Below are 16014 nucleotides of genomic sequence, written 5' to 3' on the forward strand. Positions count from 1 at the left end.
GATGGAAGTTCAATATTTAGTTAGATGTAGAAGGCTAATGTTAACTAGCTAACGTTGCCCATGAAAGGAAGTTAGGCTAGCGAGCAAGCATTTGAGCCAGGTAGCCTAGAAGAACAAAAACTAAAAGCATGTACTACATGACAGTCTTAGACCGTTTCCTCGACATGAAAGAGAGGAGGATGGCATTGGCGTTTCTCTACAAGTAGGGTGAGTCAACATGTTTTTATACTTGCATGAACGTATACTGTACACACTCACACATCAGAACCATGGACAGCCACATCATATTTAGCTTACATTGATTGGACTAAATTGTTTTTGGTATCTTTTAGTTGTCACTGTATTAGACTAAAGCATGGGTGATTTAGATTATGTTGAAATGTTAAAGTTGAAATGGTGCTGGAATAGTGGAGGAAACTCCTATTTTTTTGTGTGCAACTTGCAGTAACTCTCATTGGTTCTAAATCAATAGTTGTTTAGTTGTCCTAAAATGTTGGAAATATGAATTTTTCTTGACCATGCTGTAGGTCATGTAACTGTTTGTTACATTCAATATCCTTTGTGAGGTTGCTCTCCGCTACTGTCTTCTTATTGTCTCAGTCTTAGGCCTGGACACTCTAAAAAGAAAAGGTTCCTGGAGTTTCCTTTAGGGGTTCTTCAAATTTAAACTGTGGGGCAACCCCTATAAGTTCTTCAAATAACCCCTTTCAATGGATCCTCAAAGAACCTTTGGAAGAATCTTTTGGGGTTCATGTTTGAACTACCCCCCTATTATTATTGTTAATAATAATAATGTGCATTACAACAATAACACTATATTTTAACTCTCAGTGTTTATTTTGATTTTAGTGGAAAAGTAGAATACATTTTTTTGAATATGAGATAAACTCGCAGTAGAGCACCAGGTCCAATGGATATATCATCTGGCGTGTTGATGTTAATGTGTTGATGTTCTCCGTGTCCATAGCCAGAATGATTTTGCAGTGCAAGGTGTTCAAACAGGTTTCCTGTTATATTCATCAGAGCTGTAGGGAGGGTGAAGTCTGTGAATCCCAAAAATAGTATTTATACAGATGATTAACAAAACATGCACACAACAGTGTTCATACCTTGGTTTTGTATAGAATGTTAATGAAAAAACAGTTTTGATAATGGTTTTCATACACATACCTTGTCCACAATGTAGAGGCCTATGGGACATTCATTGACAAGTGAAGGAAGGAGGATGGTAAATGTGATCTGCATAACATACCAATACTAATTCACATGCCTTTTGCATGCCTCCTCGTCTGTATACCTGCAGACACAGACACAACATTGAGTAGTTCAGTCATCTGCACCCAATACAGCTAGCCTTTAACATATTCTTATAGCCCAACATATTCTTACCTCTGTGTTGATTTTATATCCATTGAATTGTGTCCATTTTCTGTTTAAGAAAGATTTGCACAAATATGAATAGATAGATGGTATCATCACAAAATAATATCAATTTAGATCATATAAGGGACAAACCTTACCTTACCTAAATTGAGGAGATCTTAAAAATGTTCAGTTAAGTGCCTGCACCAGCTGTCCTCTGAAATCAAAATGTTTCAGTTGGGCAGAAAGGTTCCTGCAAAAACACCCACCAATTAAGGAGGTTATTCGATGAACCTCACCTCCTATGGGGTCCTTGGAAGAATCCGTTGGGGGCCATTTTCAGTGCCAAGAACCCTAAGGTTCTTCGAAGAACCCTTGTTGAACCCCTCATTTTTAAAGAGTATATCATGGTGGCAAGGCATATGAACTAACAGGTTATAGAGCAAACAATGCAATTATCACAACACATTGGTTGGAATATGATATTTTCTTCTGGCTTGGTTTCCCCAGTGATTTTCCCACTCACCGCTACTGATACACACACTTCCTTCCCTCTCCTCGCCCCAGGGATCCTCTGAACACATTAACATCTGCCTCCCATGAAGCATTGTTACCTATCGCTCCACAGAAGCCGAAGCCCTACTACTTCAAGGTCTCAGAATTTGTGATGCACTGCTAACTAGCTAGCCATTTCACACCGGTTACACTTACCCCCTTTGACCTCCTCCTTCTCCACTGATCCAGGTCAACAGCATCAGTCTAACAGTGTTGAGAGAGAGAGAGAGAGAGAGAGAGAGAGAGAGAGAGATAATTGCATTGTACTTTATTGACTGAAATGCTGTACCACTACACTGCTTTGGCAAAATCTACAAATTGTATTTCATGCCAATAAAGCAATCTGAATTTGAGAGAGGGAAGCTTAGCCCTTTCTACCCTATACCCAGTATGCCCTACCTTACCCACAGAGAGAGACTACACCAGACTATTTGGCCCTACCTATCCCAGAGACTAACCCAGTCCAGTCCACCCTAGCTCACCCAGAGAGAGACTACACCAGACTATTTGGCCCTACCTATCCCAGAGACTAACCCAGTCCAGTCCACCCTAGCTCACCCAGAGAGAGACTACACCAGACTATTTGGCCCTACCTATCCCAGAAACTAACCCAGTCCAGTCCACCCTAGCTCACCCAGAGAGAGAGACTACACCAGACTATTTGGCCCTACCTATCCCAGAGACTAACCCAGTCCAGTCCACCCTAGCTCACCCAGAGAGAGAGCAATTCTTCCCTGAACAGTCACTTTCGATGAAATGTGTGCTACACACCTTTGTGTGTTTGGTGACAGTGAAGTTGTCACAACGTACTGCCAACAAAAACCTTTTTCTGATCTCTACATGGACTGGGAAACGATGGAAGCTCACAATACCATTATATTTTGAAGAAACTGAACACAGAGGCACTGAACAATGTTCATTAGCACCTCTTTCACGGGGCTGTAATTTAAACGTAGTCATTTCGAACTATTTCAGTCAGAAATGCAAGGTTAGAAAGATGAATGAATGAGACGACATATACCATGTAAACTAGAGCAACCATTTCAGTAACAGGTGCAATAGATTGGATTAGTTTAGTTTTTCATGACAATGAGAAGCTTGGTTTTGCAGACCTCTCGGTCACTGGCATAGCGAGCTTTGGCCTTGTGTTTTAGGTTATAGTCCTGTTGAAAGGTGAATTCATCTCCCAGTGTCTGGTGCTTAGCTCCATTCCTTTCCTTTTTTCCCTGAAAAACTCTCCAGTCCTTAACGATTACAAGCACACCCATAACAGGATCAAATCAAATCAAATGACATTGGTCACACACCCATGGTTAGCAGATGTTATTGCGAGTGTAGCGAAATGCTGATGCTTCTAGTTCCGACAGTACAGTAATATCGAACAGGTAATATCTAACAAATTCCACAACAAATCCTAATACACATAATCTAGTAAAGGAATGGGATAAGAATATATAAATATAAAATATATGGATGAGCAGTGACAGAGCGGCTAAGATTCAATAGATAGTGTAGTATAGAGTATATATATATATATGAGATAAGTAATGTGAGATATGTAAACATTCTTAAAGTGGCATTATTAAAGTGAATAGTGTTCCGTTTATTAAAGTGGCCAATGATATCAAGTCTGTAGGTAGGCAGCCGCCTCTCTGTGGCAACAATCTGATGGCCTTGAGATAGAAGCTGTTTATCAATCTCTCTGTCCCAGCTTTGATGCACCTGTACTGACCTCACCTTCTGGATGGAAGCGGGGTGAAGAGGAAGTGGCTCGGGTGGTTGTTGTCCGTGATTATCTTTTTTGCCTTCCTGTAACATTGGGTGGTGTAGGTGTCCTAAAGGGCAGGTAGTTTGCCCCCGGTGATGCGTTGTGCAGACCTCACTACCCTCTGGAGAGCCCTGCGGTTGTGGGCGGTGCAGTTGCCGTACCAGGCTGTGATACAGCCCGACAGGATGCACTCGATTGTGCATCTGTAGAAGTTAGTGAGGGTTTTCAGTGACAAGCACTGCTGCGCCTTCTTCACCACACTGTCTGTGTGCGTGGACCATTTCACCTTCCCCTGCTGTTCCGTCGATGTGGATAGGGGGGTGCCCCCTTTGCTGTTTCCACGATCATCTCTATTGTTTTGCTGACATTGAGTGAGAGGTTGTTTTCCTGACACCATACTCCGAGGGCCCTCACCTCCTCCCTGTAGGCTGTCTCGTCGCTGTTGGTAATCAAGCCTACCACTGTTGTGTCATTTGCAAACTTGATGTTTGAGTTGGAGGCGTGCATGGCCACGTAGTCGTGGGTGAACAGGGAGTACAGGAGGGGGCTGAGAATGCACCCTCGTGGGGCCCCAGTGTTGAGTATCAGCGGAGTGGAGATGTTTCCTACATTCACCACCTGGGGGCGGCCCATCAGGAAGTCCAGGATCCAGTTGCACAGGGCAGGGTCAAGACTCTGGGACTCAAGCTTAACTTCTTATGGGCAGGTTGTATGGTAGCGTCCCACCTGGCCAAGATCCGGTGAAATTGCAGAGCGCGAAATTCAAACTACAGAATTATAAATATTTAACTTTCATAAAATCACAAGTGTAATACATCAAAATAAAGCTTAACTTCTTGTTAATCCAGCCGCTGTGTCAGATTTTTAAAATGCTTTACAGCGAAGGCCCACCATGCGATTATCTGAGGACAGCACGCCGCATACAAAACCATGAAAAACATATTTCAACCGGGCAGGTGAAAGTCAGAAATAGCGATATAATAAATGCCTTACCTTTGATGATCTTCTTCTGTTGGCACTCCAAAAGGTCCCAGTTACATCACAAATGATCATTTTGTTCGATAATGTTCTTCTTTATATCCATAAAAACTCAGTTTAGCTGGCGCGCTACAGTCAGTAATCCACCCAGTGTCCCTCCATCAAAAGGCGTACAAAATTAATCCCAAATGTTACGAATACACTTTTCCAAACAAGTCAAACAACGTTTATAATCAAACCTTAGGTACCCTAATACGTAAATAAATGCTCAAATTTAAGACGGAGAATAGTTATTGTCTTTACCGGAGAAAAATACCAAAGAACGCGTTCTCATTCACACGCTTGGAAACACTACAGCCAAAATGGGAGCCACCTAGATAAACTACAATTTCTGGGTCATTTTTCCAAAAAACAGCCTGAAACTCTTTCTAAAGACTGTTGACATCTAGTGGAAGCCCTAGAAACTGCAATTTCAGAGGACTTCGCCTTATAATAAGAGTGACAGCCATTGAAAATACTGGTAGGCTGAATTTTCTTTTTTGGGGGGGGGGGGGGGGGTTTGTCCTCACGTTTTCGCCTGCCATATCAGTTCTGTTATACTCACAGACATTATTTTAACAGTTTTAGAAACTTTAGAGTGTTTTTTTTATCCAAATCTACCAATTAGCTTCTGTGAATGAGTAACACTTTGGGCACGCTTTTCATCCGGACGTGAAAATACTGCCCCCTACCCAAGAGAGGTTAATGGTAAGTTTGGAGGGTACTATGGTGTTTAACGCTGAGCTGTAAATGAACAGCATTCTTACATGTACATAGGTATTCTTCTTGTCCAGATAGGATGGAGCAGTGTGCAGTGTGATGGCGATTGCATTGTCTGTGGACCTATTGGGATGGTAAGCAAATTGAAGTGGGTCTAAGGTGACAGGTAGGGTGGAGTTGATTTGATCCTTGACTAGTCTCTAAAAGCACTTCATGATGATTGAAGTGAGTGCTACGGGGGAGATAGCCATTTAGTTAAGATACCTTAGCTTTCTTGGGAACAGGAACAATGGTTGCCATCTTGCAGCATGTGGGGACAGCAGACTGGGATAGGGATTGATTGAATATGTCCGTAAATAATTTAGAATCCCACATTACCTTCTCCACTATGCAATCTGGTTTCCGAGCTGGTCATGGGTGCACCTCAGCCACGCTCAAGGTCCTAAACGATATCATAACCGCCATCGATAGAAGACAATACTGTGCAGCCGTATTCATCGACCTGGCCAAGGCTTTCGACTCTGTCAATCACCACATTCTTATTGGCAGACTCAACAGCCTTGGTTTCTCAAATGACTGCCTCGCCTGTTTCACCAACTACTCCTCAGACAGAGTTCGGTGTGTCAAGTCAAAGAGTGTGGCCGACTCTTTTCTCTGTATACATCAATGATGTCGCCCTTGCTGCTGGTGATTCTCTGATCCGCCTCTACGCAGATGACACCATTCTGTATACTTCTGGCCCTTCTTTGGACACTGTGTTAACTAACCTCCAGATGAGCTTCAATGCCATACAACTCTCCTTCCGTTGCCTCCAACTGCTCTTAAATGCAAGTAAAACTAAATGCATGATCTTCAACCGATCGCTGCCCGCACCTGCCCGCCCTTCTAGCATTACTACTCTGGATGGTTCTGACTTAGAGTACGTGGACAACTACAAATACCTAGGTGTCTGGTTAGACTGTAAACTCTCCTTCCAGACTCACATTAAGCATCTCCAATCCAAAATTAAATTTAGAATCGGCTTCCTATTTCGCAAAACAAAGCATCCTTCACTCATGCTGCCAAACATACCCTTGTAAAATTGACTATCCTGCCGATCCTTGACTTCAGCGATGTAATTTACAAAATAGCCTCCAACACTATACTCAGCAAATTGGATGCAGTCTATCACAGTGCCATCTGTTTTGTCAGCAAAGCCCCATATACTATCCACCACTGCCACCTGTATGCTCTCGTTGGATGGCCCTCACTTCATATTTGTCGCCAAACCCACTGGCTCCAGGTCGTCTATAAGTCTCTGCTAGGTAAATCCCCGCCTTATCTCAGCTCACTGGTCACCATAACAGCACCCGTAGCACGTGCTCAAGCAGGTATATTTCATTGGTCACCCCCAAATCCAATTCCTACCTTGGCTGCCTTTCCTTCCAGTTCTCTGCTGCCAATGACTGGAATGAATTGCAAAAATCACTGAAGCTGGAGACTCATATCTCCCTCACTAACTTTAAGCATCAGCTGTCAGAGCAGCTTAGAGGTCATTGCACCTGTACATAGCCCACCTGTAAATAACCCATCCAACTACCTAATCCCCATGTTATTTTTTCTCTCCTTTGCACCCCAGTATTTCTACTTGCACATTCATCTTCTGCACATATACAGTGGGGCAAAAAAATATTTAGTCAGCCATCAATTGTGCAAGTTCTCCCACTTAAAAATATGAAAGAGGCCTGTATTCATCATAGGTATACTTCAACTATGACAGACAAAATGAGAGAAAAAAAATCCAGAAAATCACATTGTAGGATTTTTAATGAATTTATTTGAAAATTATGGTGGTAAATAAGCATTTGGTCAATAACAAAAGTTTATCTCAATACTTTGTTATATACCCTTTGTTGGCAATGACAGAGGTCAAACGTGTTCTGTAAGTCTTCACAAGGTTTTCACACACTGTTGCTGGTATTTCTGCCCATTCCTCCATGCAGATCTCCTCTAGAGCAGTGATGTTTTGGGGCTGTTGCTGGGCAACACGGACTTTCAACTCCCTCCAAAGATGTTCTATGGGGTTGAGATCTGGAGACTAGCTAGGACACTCCAGGACCTTGAAATGCTTCTTATGAAGCCACTCCTTCTTTGCCCGGGCGGTGTGTTTGGGATCATTGGGCAGGGTAGGCAGGGTAGCCTAGTGGTTAGAGTGTTGGGCTAGTAACCGAAAGGTTGCAAGTTCAAATCCCCAAGCTGACAAGGTGCAAATCTGTCATTCTGCCCCTGAACAGGCAGTTAACCCACTTTTCCTAGGCTGTCATTGAAAATAAGAATTTGTTCTTAACTGAATTGCCTAGTAAAATAAAAATGTCATGCTGAAAGACCCAGCCACGTTTCATCTTCAATGCCCTTGCTGATGGAAGGTTTTCACTCAAAATCTCACGATACATGACCATTCTCATTCTTTCCTTTACGGATCAGTCGTCCTGGTCCCTTTGCAGAAAAACAGCCCAAAGCATGATGTTTCCACCCCCATGCTTCACAGTAGGTATGGTGTTCTTTGGATGCAACGCAGCATTCTTTGTCCTCCAAACACGACAAGTTGAGTTTTTACCAAAAAGTTATATTTTGGTTTCATCTGACCATATGACATTCTCCCAATCTTCTTCTAGATCATCCAAATGCTCTCTAGCAAACTTCAGACGGGCCTGGACACGTACTGGCTTAAGCAGGGGGACACGTCTGGCACTGCAGGATTTGAGTCCCTGGCGGCGTAGTGTGTTACTGATAATAGGCTTTGTTACTTTGGTCTCAGCTCTCTGCAGGTCATTCACTAGGTCCCCCCGTGTGGTTCTGGGATTTTTGCTCACCGTTCTTGTGAGAATTTTGACCCCACGGGGTGAGATCTTGCGTGGAGCCCCAGATCGAGGGAGATTATCAGTGGTCTTGTATGTCTTCCATTTCCTAATAATTGCTCCCACAGTTGATTTCTTCAAACCAAGCTGTTTACCTATTGTGTGACTGTTTGAGGTTGTGGACAGGTGTCTTTTATACTGATAACAAGTTCAAACAGGTGCCATTAATAGAGGTAACAAGTGGAGGACAGAGGAGCCTCTTAAAGAATAAGTTACAGGTCTGTGAGAGCCAGAAATCTTGCTTGTTTGTAGGTGACCAAATTCTTATTTTCCACCATAATTTGCAAATAAATTCATAAAAAATCCTACAATGTGATTTTCTGGATTTTTTCTCATTTTGTCTGTCATAGTTGAAGTGTACCTATGATGAAAATTACAGGCCTCTCTCATCTTTTTAAGTGGGAAAACTTGCACAATTGGTGGCTGACTAAATACTTTTTTGCCCCACTGTATCACTCCAGTGTTTAATTTCTAAATACTTCACCACTACGGACTATTTATTGCCTTACCTCCCTAATCTTACCTCATTTGCACACAATGTATGTAGACTTTTCTATTGTGTTATTGACTGTACGTTTGTTTATTCCATGTGTAACTCTGTGTTGTTGTTAGTGTCTCACTGCTTTGCTTTATCTTGGCCAGGTCACAGTTGTAAATGAGAACTTGTTCTCAACTGACCTACCTGGTTAAATAAAGGTTACATTTAAAAAAAATAAAAACACCATGAGTCGTTGATCATGAAACATACACCCCTGCCCTTCTTCTTATCGGAGAGATGTTTATTCCTGTCGTTGCGATGCACTGAAAATCCCGTTGACTGTACTGACTCTGACAGCATGTCCCAAGCTAGCCATGTTTCTGTGAAACAGAGTATGTTACAATCCCGGATATCTCTTTGGAAAGCAACTCTTGTCCTAATTTCCTCAACTTTGTTAACTAGGGACAGGACATTAGCGAGTAATATACTCTGAAGCGGTGGGTGGTGTGTGCACATCCGAAGCCTCATTAGAAGACCGCTCCGGCACCCTGTCCTTCGGCGGCGTTGTTTTGGGTCGGCCTCTGGCATCAGTTCGAATGCTCTAGGAGGTGCAGATGAAGGATCCTCTTTGGGAAAGTCGTATTCCTGGTCGTAGAGCTGGTAAGTTGATGTCTCTGTGATATCAAATAGTTATTCCTGGCTGTATGTCATAACGCTTAAGGTTTTCTGGGCTAACAATGTAAGAAATAATACATGAAAAACAAAATACTGCAGTTTCCTAAGGACTAGAAGAGAAGCTGCCATCTCTATCGGCGCCGTCTTTGTTAAGTGATGCAACCACCACTGTGCTTGAAAATATGGAGAGTGGTACTCAGTGGATTGGATTTGCCCCAAACATAAACACTGTATTCAGAACCAAAAGTTAATTGCTTTGCCACCTTTTTTGTAGTGTTACTTAAGTGCCTTTCTGCAAACAGGATGCATGTTTTGGAATATTTGTTATTTTGTACAGGCCTTTTCACTCTGTCAATTAGGTTAGTGTTGTGCAGTAACTACAATGTTGATCCCTCCTCAATTTTCTCCTATCACAGCCATTAAACTCTGGTACTGGTTTAAAGTCTCCTTTGGCCTCACTGTGAAATCACTGAACGCTTTCCTTCCTTTCCAGCAACTGAGTTTGGAAGGACACCTGTATCGTTGTAGTGACTGGGTGTATTGATACACCATTCAAAGTATAATTAATAACTTCACCATGCTCAAAGGGATATTCAATGTCTGCTCTGTTTTTTTTTTGGCCATCTACCAATACTGTAGGTGCCCTTGTTTGTGAGTCATTGGAAAACCTCCCTGGTCTTTTTGGTTGAATCTGTGTTTGAAATTCACTGCTTAACTGAGGAACCAGATACTTGTATGTGTGTGGCACAGAGATGTAGGGATAAAAAATTAAGTTAAACACTATTATTGCACACAGTGAGTCTATGCAATGTATTACATGACTTGTAATGGCAAAATGTAGATTTCCACCTCAATAGACATACTTCAAAGTAAGTGCTATTCATGTGTAATACATGATTCTGACATGCAAAAACGTGGAACATCTGGAAAGAAAACATCTGGGAGATAAGGAACTGATCAGATGATAGTTTAGAATACACAAGATCAAGCACACACAAAAGTTACCTTTCATTGACAAGTTATTGATGACTAGAGCTGGAAACACACAAGATGGCTTCCACAACATGTGAACAATATCAGAAAAAAATGGGATTGTTAGACCTAACAACTGGAAATGGGTAGATGTTTTAGTAAGTGGTGTCAGGTGTGGTCACGGGATGTTTCCAAGTGTCCCTTGGAAACAAGTGGCATATGTCTGTAAATTCGATCATTCTAGTGCTATTACATATTTGCAATCCCTAACTGTTATTTGTTCAGTATTAAAAAAAACAATTTCTACCATATTAACCTCAGTGAAACATTGTGGTGGTGTTATGGGGAATCCAGGGTACAGTCAAGTGTCCTTTCAACATCTCCAGTGTCAGAATGTGGTAATTGCACAGTTTTTGCACACTGGATGTGCCTAAAAGTTATTATTCACCAAAAAAACTGAATTCCTACAACACCAACCTCTCTCAAACATGCGGTGGTGTCGGAGGACATATAGGGGATATCCAAGTGTTTTTTCAACCTCTCCAAAGTGCCTGAAAGTTTAGCCTATGCATATCCAATATATTGGTCCCACAAACAAATAAACTGTTTACAAAAACAATACAAAAGCAACAGAAATATGGTACCAGTCAAAGGTTTGGACACACCTACTATTTCAAGGGTTTTTCTTTATTTTTTACATTGTAGAATAACAGTGAAGACATCAAAACTATGAAAACACATGAAATCATGTAGCAACCAAAAGTGTTAAAATATATTTTCGATTTTTGATTCTTTAAAGTAGCCACTCTTTTCCTTGATGACAGCTTTGCACACTTTTGGCATTCTCTTAACCAGCTTCACCTGGAATGGTCTGAATAGTTATGTATATGTAATATACACATTTGCTAAATTTTCTAAATCTGTTTTTGCTTCGTCATTATGGGGTATTGTGTGTCGATTAAATTGTTTTTTTCCCTAATCAATCAATTTTAGAATACGGCTGTAACGTAACAAAACATGGAAAAAGTCAAGGGGTCTGAATACTTTCCAAATGCACTGTTTGTGTAGACCTGTGCTGGATTCATGACATTTTTTAATAATTTCTTTTTTCTATTTTACTTCAGGAATGGTGTTGAACCCCTGCTCGGATGAAACCTGTCTCCTGGATGAAACAATTGATCAGTCACTCTCCCAGTGGTGGAAAAGTACACAATTGTCAAAAGTAAAGATGCCTTAATAGAAAAAGACTCAGGTAAAAATGAAAGTCACCCAGTAAAATACTACTTGAGTAAAAGTAAAAAAACATTTAGTTTTAAATATACTTAAATATCAAATGTACATGTACAGTGGGGCAAAATAGTATTTAGTCAGCCACCAATTGTGCAAGTTCTCCCACTTAAAAAGATGAGGCCTGTAATTTTCATCATAGGTACACTTCAACTATGACAGGCAAAATGAGAAATAAAAATCCAGAAAATCACATTGTAGGATTTTTAATGAATTTATTTGCAAATTATGGTGGAAAATAAGTATTTGGTCACCTACAAACAAGCAAGATTTCTGGCTCTCACAGACCTGTAACTTCTTCTTTAAGAGGCTCCTCTGTCCTCCACTCGTTACCTGTATTAATGGCACCTGTTTGAACTTGTTATCAGTATAAAAGACACCTGTCCACAACCTCAAACAGTCACACTCCAAACTCCACTATGGCCAAGACCAAAGAGCTGTCAAAGGACACAAAAAAAATTGTAGACCTGCACCAGGCTGGGAAGACTGAATCTGCAATAGGTAAGCAGCTTGGTTTGAAGAAATCAACTGTGGGAGCAATTATTAGGAAATGGAAGACATACAAGACCACTGATAATCTCCCTCGATCTGGGGCTCCACGCAAGATCTCACCCCGTGGGGTCAAAATTATTACAAGAGCGGTGAGCAAAAATCCCAGAACCACACGTGGGACCTAGTGAATGACCTGCAGAGAGCTGGGACCAAAGTAACAAACACTACGTCGCCAGGGACTCAAATCCTGCGGTGCCAGAGGGGTCCCCCTGCTTAAGCCTGTACAAGTCCAGGCCCGTCTGAAGTTTGCTAGAGAGCATTTGGATGATCCAGAAGAAGATTGGGAATGTCATATGGTCAGATGAAACCAAAATATAACTTTTTGGTAAAAACTCAACTTGTCGTGTTTGGAGGATAAAGAATGCTGAGTTGCATCCAAAGAACACCATACCTACTGTGAAGCATGGGGTGGAAACATCATGCTTTGGAGCTGTTTTTCTGCAAAGGGACCAGGACGACTGATCCGTGTAAAGGAAAGAATGAATGGGGCCATGTATCGTGAGATTTTGAGTGAAAACCTTCCATCAGCAAGGGCATTGAAGATGAAACATGGCTGGGTCTTTCAGCATGACAATGATCCCAAACACACCGCCTGGGCAATGAAGGAGTGGCTTCGTAAGAAGCATTTGAAGGTCCTGGAGTGGCCTAACCAGTCTCCAGATCTCAACCCCATAGAAAATCTTTGGAGGGAGTTGAAAGTCAGTGTTGCCCAGCAACAGCCCCAAAACATCACTGCACTAGAGGAGATCTGCATGGAAGAATGGGCCAAAATAGCCAACAAAGGGTATATAACAAAGTATTGAGATAAACCTTTGTTATTGACCAAATACTTATTTTCCACCATAATTTGCAAATAAATTCATAAAAAAATCCTACAATGTGATTTTCTGGATTTTTATTTCTCATTTTGCCTGTCATAGTTGAAGTGTACCTATGATGAAAATTACAGGCCTCATCTTTTTAAGTGGGAGAACTTGCACAATTGGTGGCTGACTAAATACTTTTTTGCCCTACTGTAATTACTAAAATACGCTTAAGTGTCAAAAGTAAAAGTATAAATCATTTCAAATTCTTTGTATTATGCAAATCAGTTGGCACCATTTTCTTGTTTTTAAAAAAAATGTATGGATATCCAGAGGCACACTCCAACACCCAGACATAATTTACAAACAAAGCATGCGTGTTTACTGAGTCCACCAGATCAGAGGCAGTAGGGATGACCAGGGATGTTCTCTTGATAAGTGTGAATGGACCATTTTCCTGTCCTGCTAAGCATTCAATATGTAATGAGTAGGTTTGGGTGTCAGTGAAAATGTATGGAGTAAAAAGTACATTCTTTTATTAAGGAATCTAGTGAAGTAAAAATAAGTCAAATATAAATAGTAAAGTACAGATTCCCACCGCCCCCAAAACTACAACTTAAGTACTTTATACCGCTGCACTCTTCCCCCATCCTCACCTCCAGGAATTCCTGGCTGACCATGTTAGTGCTGCATAACCTATTGGAGCCAATGCAAACACAACACTATTTAGGATATCTAGTTTATTCAATTGGTATACTGACTTGCTTTTTGAAAGAAATCTTGAACATATTGCAAAGCAATTGTTGTCCCACAGGTGTCTGGAGGCTATCCAAGGCTTTAAAAGAAATCAAGACAACTACTAGACATTTACACAATTGTATTTATTTCACCTTTCATGCTACACAAAGATAAATAGAATAGATTTTTTCAAAACGAATTAAATCTGTTAGTTGGACTTATTGCATCCGTTACTGAAATGGTTGTTCCAATTTGGATGTTTTATGTAGTCTACTGTATTAATCTTTCTAACCCTGGCAGTCATTGTGAATGCAGATTGTGGGGGAATTAAAGTTATAATATTCAGATATCCCCAGTCAGTGTGGATTGCAATTGGAATCAGATATCACTTTGAAGGCCTGCATAATGTGACTTGATGCTGGTTTTGCAGGTAACCAGCATATATTGGTATGCTGGTGACTAGTTTGTGTGTCCAAAACACAGCAAAGGCTGGCCACCTGCGAAAACACAACAAAGTCTGGCCACCAGCGAAAACACAACAAAGTCTGGCCACCAGCGAAAACACAACAAAGTCTGGCCACCAGCGAAAACACAACAAAGTCTGTCCACCAGCGAAAACACAACAGTCTGGCCACCAGCGAAAACACAACAAAGTCTGTCCACCAGCGAAAACACAACAAAGTCTGTCCACCAGCGAAAACGCAACAGAGGCTGGCCACCAGCGAAAACACAAGTCTGGCCACCAGCGAAAACACAACAAAGGCTGGCCACCTGCAAAAATCCAACAAAGTCTGGCCACCAGCAAAAACACAACAAAGTCTGGCCACCAGCGAAAACACAACAAAGTCTGGCCACCAGCGAAAACACAACAAAGTCTGGCCACCAGCGAAAACACAACAATGGCTGGCCACAAGTGTAAACAACGAAAACACAACAACAGCCGGCCACTAGCGAAAACGCAACAATGGCTGGCCCCCAGTGAAAACCCAAGAGCGAAAACACAACAAAGGCTGGCCACCAGCGAAAACACAACAAAGGCTGGCCACCAGTGAAAACACAACAAAGGCTGGCCACCAGCAAAAACACAACAAAGGCTGGCCACCAGCGAAAACGCAACAGGGGCTGGCCACCAGCGAAAACGCAACAGAGGCTGGTGACTAGCGAAAACGCAACAGAGGCTGGTGACTAGCGAAAACGCAACAGAGGCTGGTGACTAGCGAAAACGCAACAGAGGCTGGTGACTAGCGAAAACGCAACAGAGGCTGGTGACTAGCGAAAACGCAACAGAGGCTGGTGACTAGCGAAAACGCAACAGAGGCTGGTGACTAGCGAAAACATAACAGAGGCCTGCGAAAACACAATGAAGGCTGGTCACCAGCAAAAACACAACAGTGAAAAGATGACAACGGCTGGTCACCAGCAAAAGCACAATAAAGGCTGGTCACCAGCGAAAGCACAACAAAGGCTGGTCACCAGCGAAAGCACAACAAAGGCTGGTCACCAGCGAAAGCACAACAAAGGCTGGTCACCAGCGAAAGCACAACAAAGGCTGGTCACCAGCGAAAGCACAACAAAGGCTGGTCACCAGCGAAAGCACAACAAAGGCTGGTCACCAGCGAAAGCACAACAAAGGCTGGTCACCAGCGAAAGCACAACAAAGGCTGGTCACCAGCGAAAGCACAACAAAGGCTGGTCACCAGCGAAAGCACAACAAAGGCTGGTCACAGGCAAAAGCACAACAAAGGCTGGTCACCAGCAAAAGCACAACAAAGGCTGGTCACCAGCGAAAGCACAACAAAGGCTGGTCACCAGTGAAAGCACAACAAAGGCTGGTCACCGGCGAAAGCACAACAAAGGCTGGTCACCAGCGAAAACACAATTAAGGCTGGTCACCAGCGAAAACACAATTAAGGCTGGTCACCAGCCTAGGCTGCTCTATGCTCCCCCCCCCCAGCATGGTTACAGCCAAATCAAACACTAAGAGGAGATACAGTAAGATGTTGATAGAGCACCCTCTCCTGGTAGTTCTGCTACAGTACACTGGAAATAATACTCTAACCCAGAGGTTCTTAAGCTTTTTCAGCTTGAGACTCAAATGAGAAATGTACCGTCTCCACACGAACCAAATTAAGAAACATAAATGTTTACTCATAACTCGACCCACCTCTCACATGCTCAGGGCACACTTCG

The 16014-nt window shown here is 42.2% G+C and overlaps 1 long non-coding RNA gene across 1 annotated transcript; it reads right to left on the reverse strand.

Moving 5' to 3' along the window:
* Positions 1-825: 825 nt before the first annotated feature.
* LOC118964679 lies at positions 826-1501 on the reverse strand. The gene is made up of 2 exons (XR_005051883.1): positions 1390-1501; positions 826-1297 (listed from the first exon to the last, which is right to left on the reverse strand). It is a non-coding gene; the product is annotated as an uncharacterized LOC118964679 (long non-coding RNA).
* Between the last annotated feature and the right edge of the window lie 14513 nt (positions 1502-16014).

The sequence above is a fragment of the Oncorhynchus mykiss genome, chromosome 5 (assembly GCF_013265735.2).
Source record: "Oncorhynchus mykiss isolate Arlee chromosome 5, USDA_OmykA_1.1, whole genome shotgun sequence".
Lineage (NCBI taxonomy): Eukaryota > Metazoa > Chordata > Actinopteri > Salmoniformes > Salmonidae > Oncorhynchus > Oncorhynchus mykiss.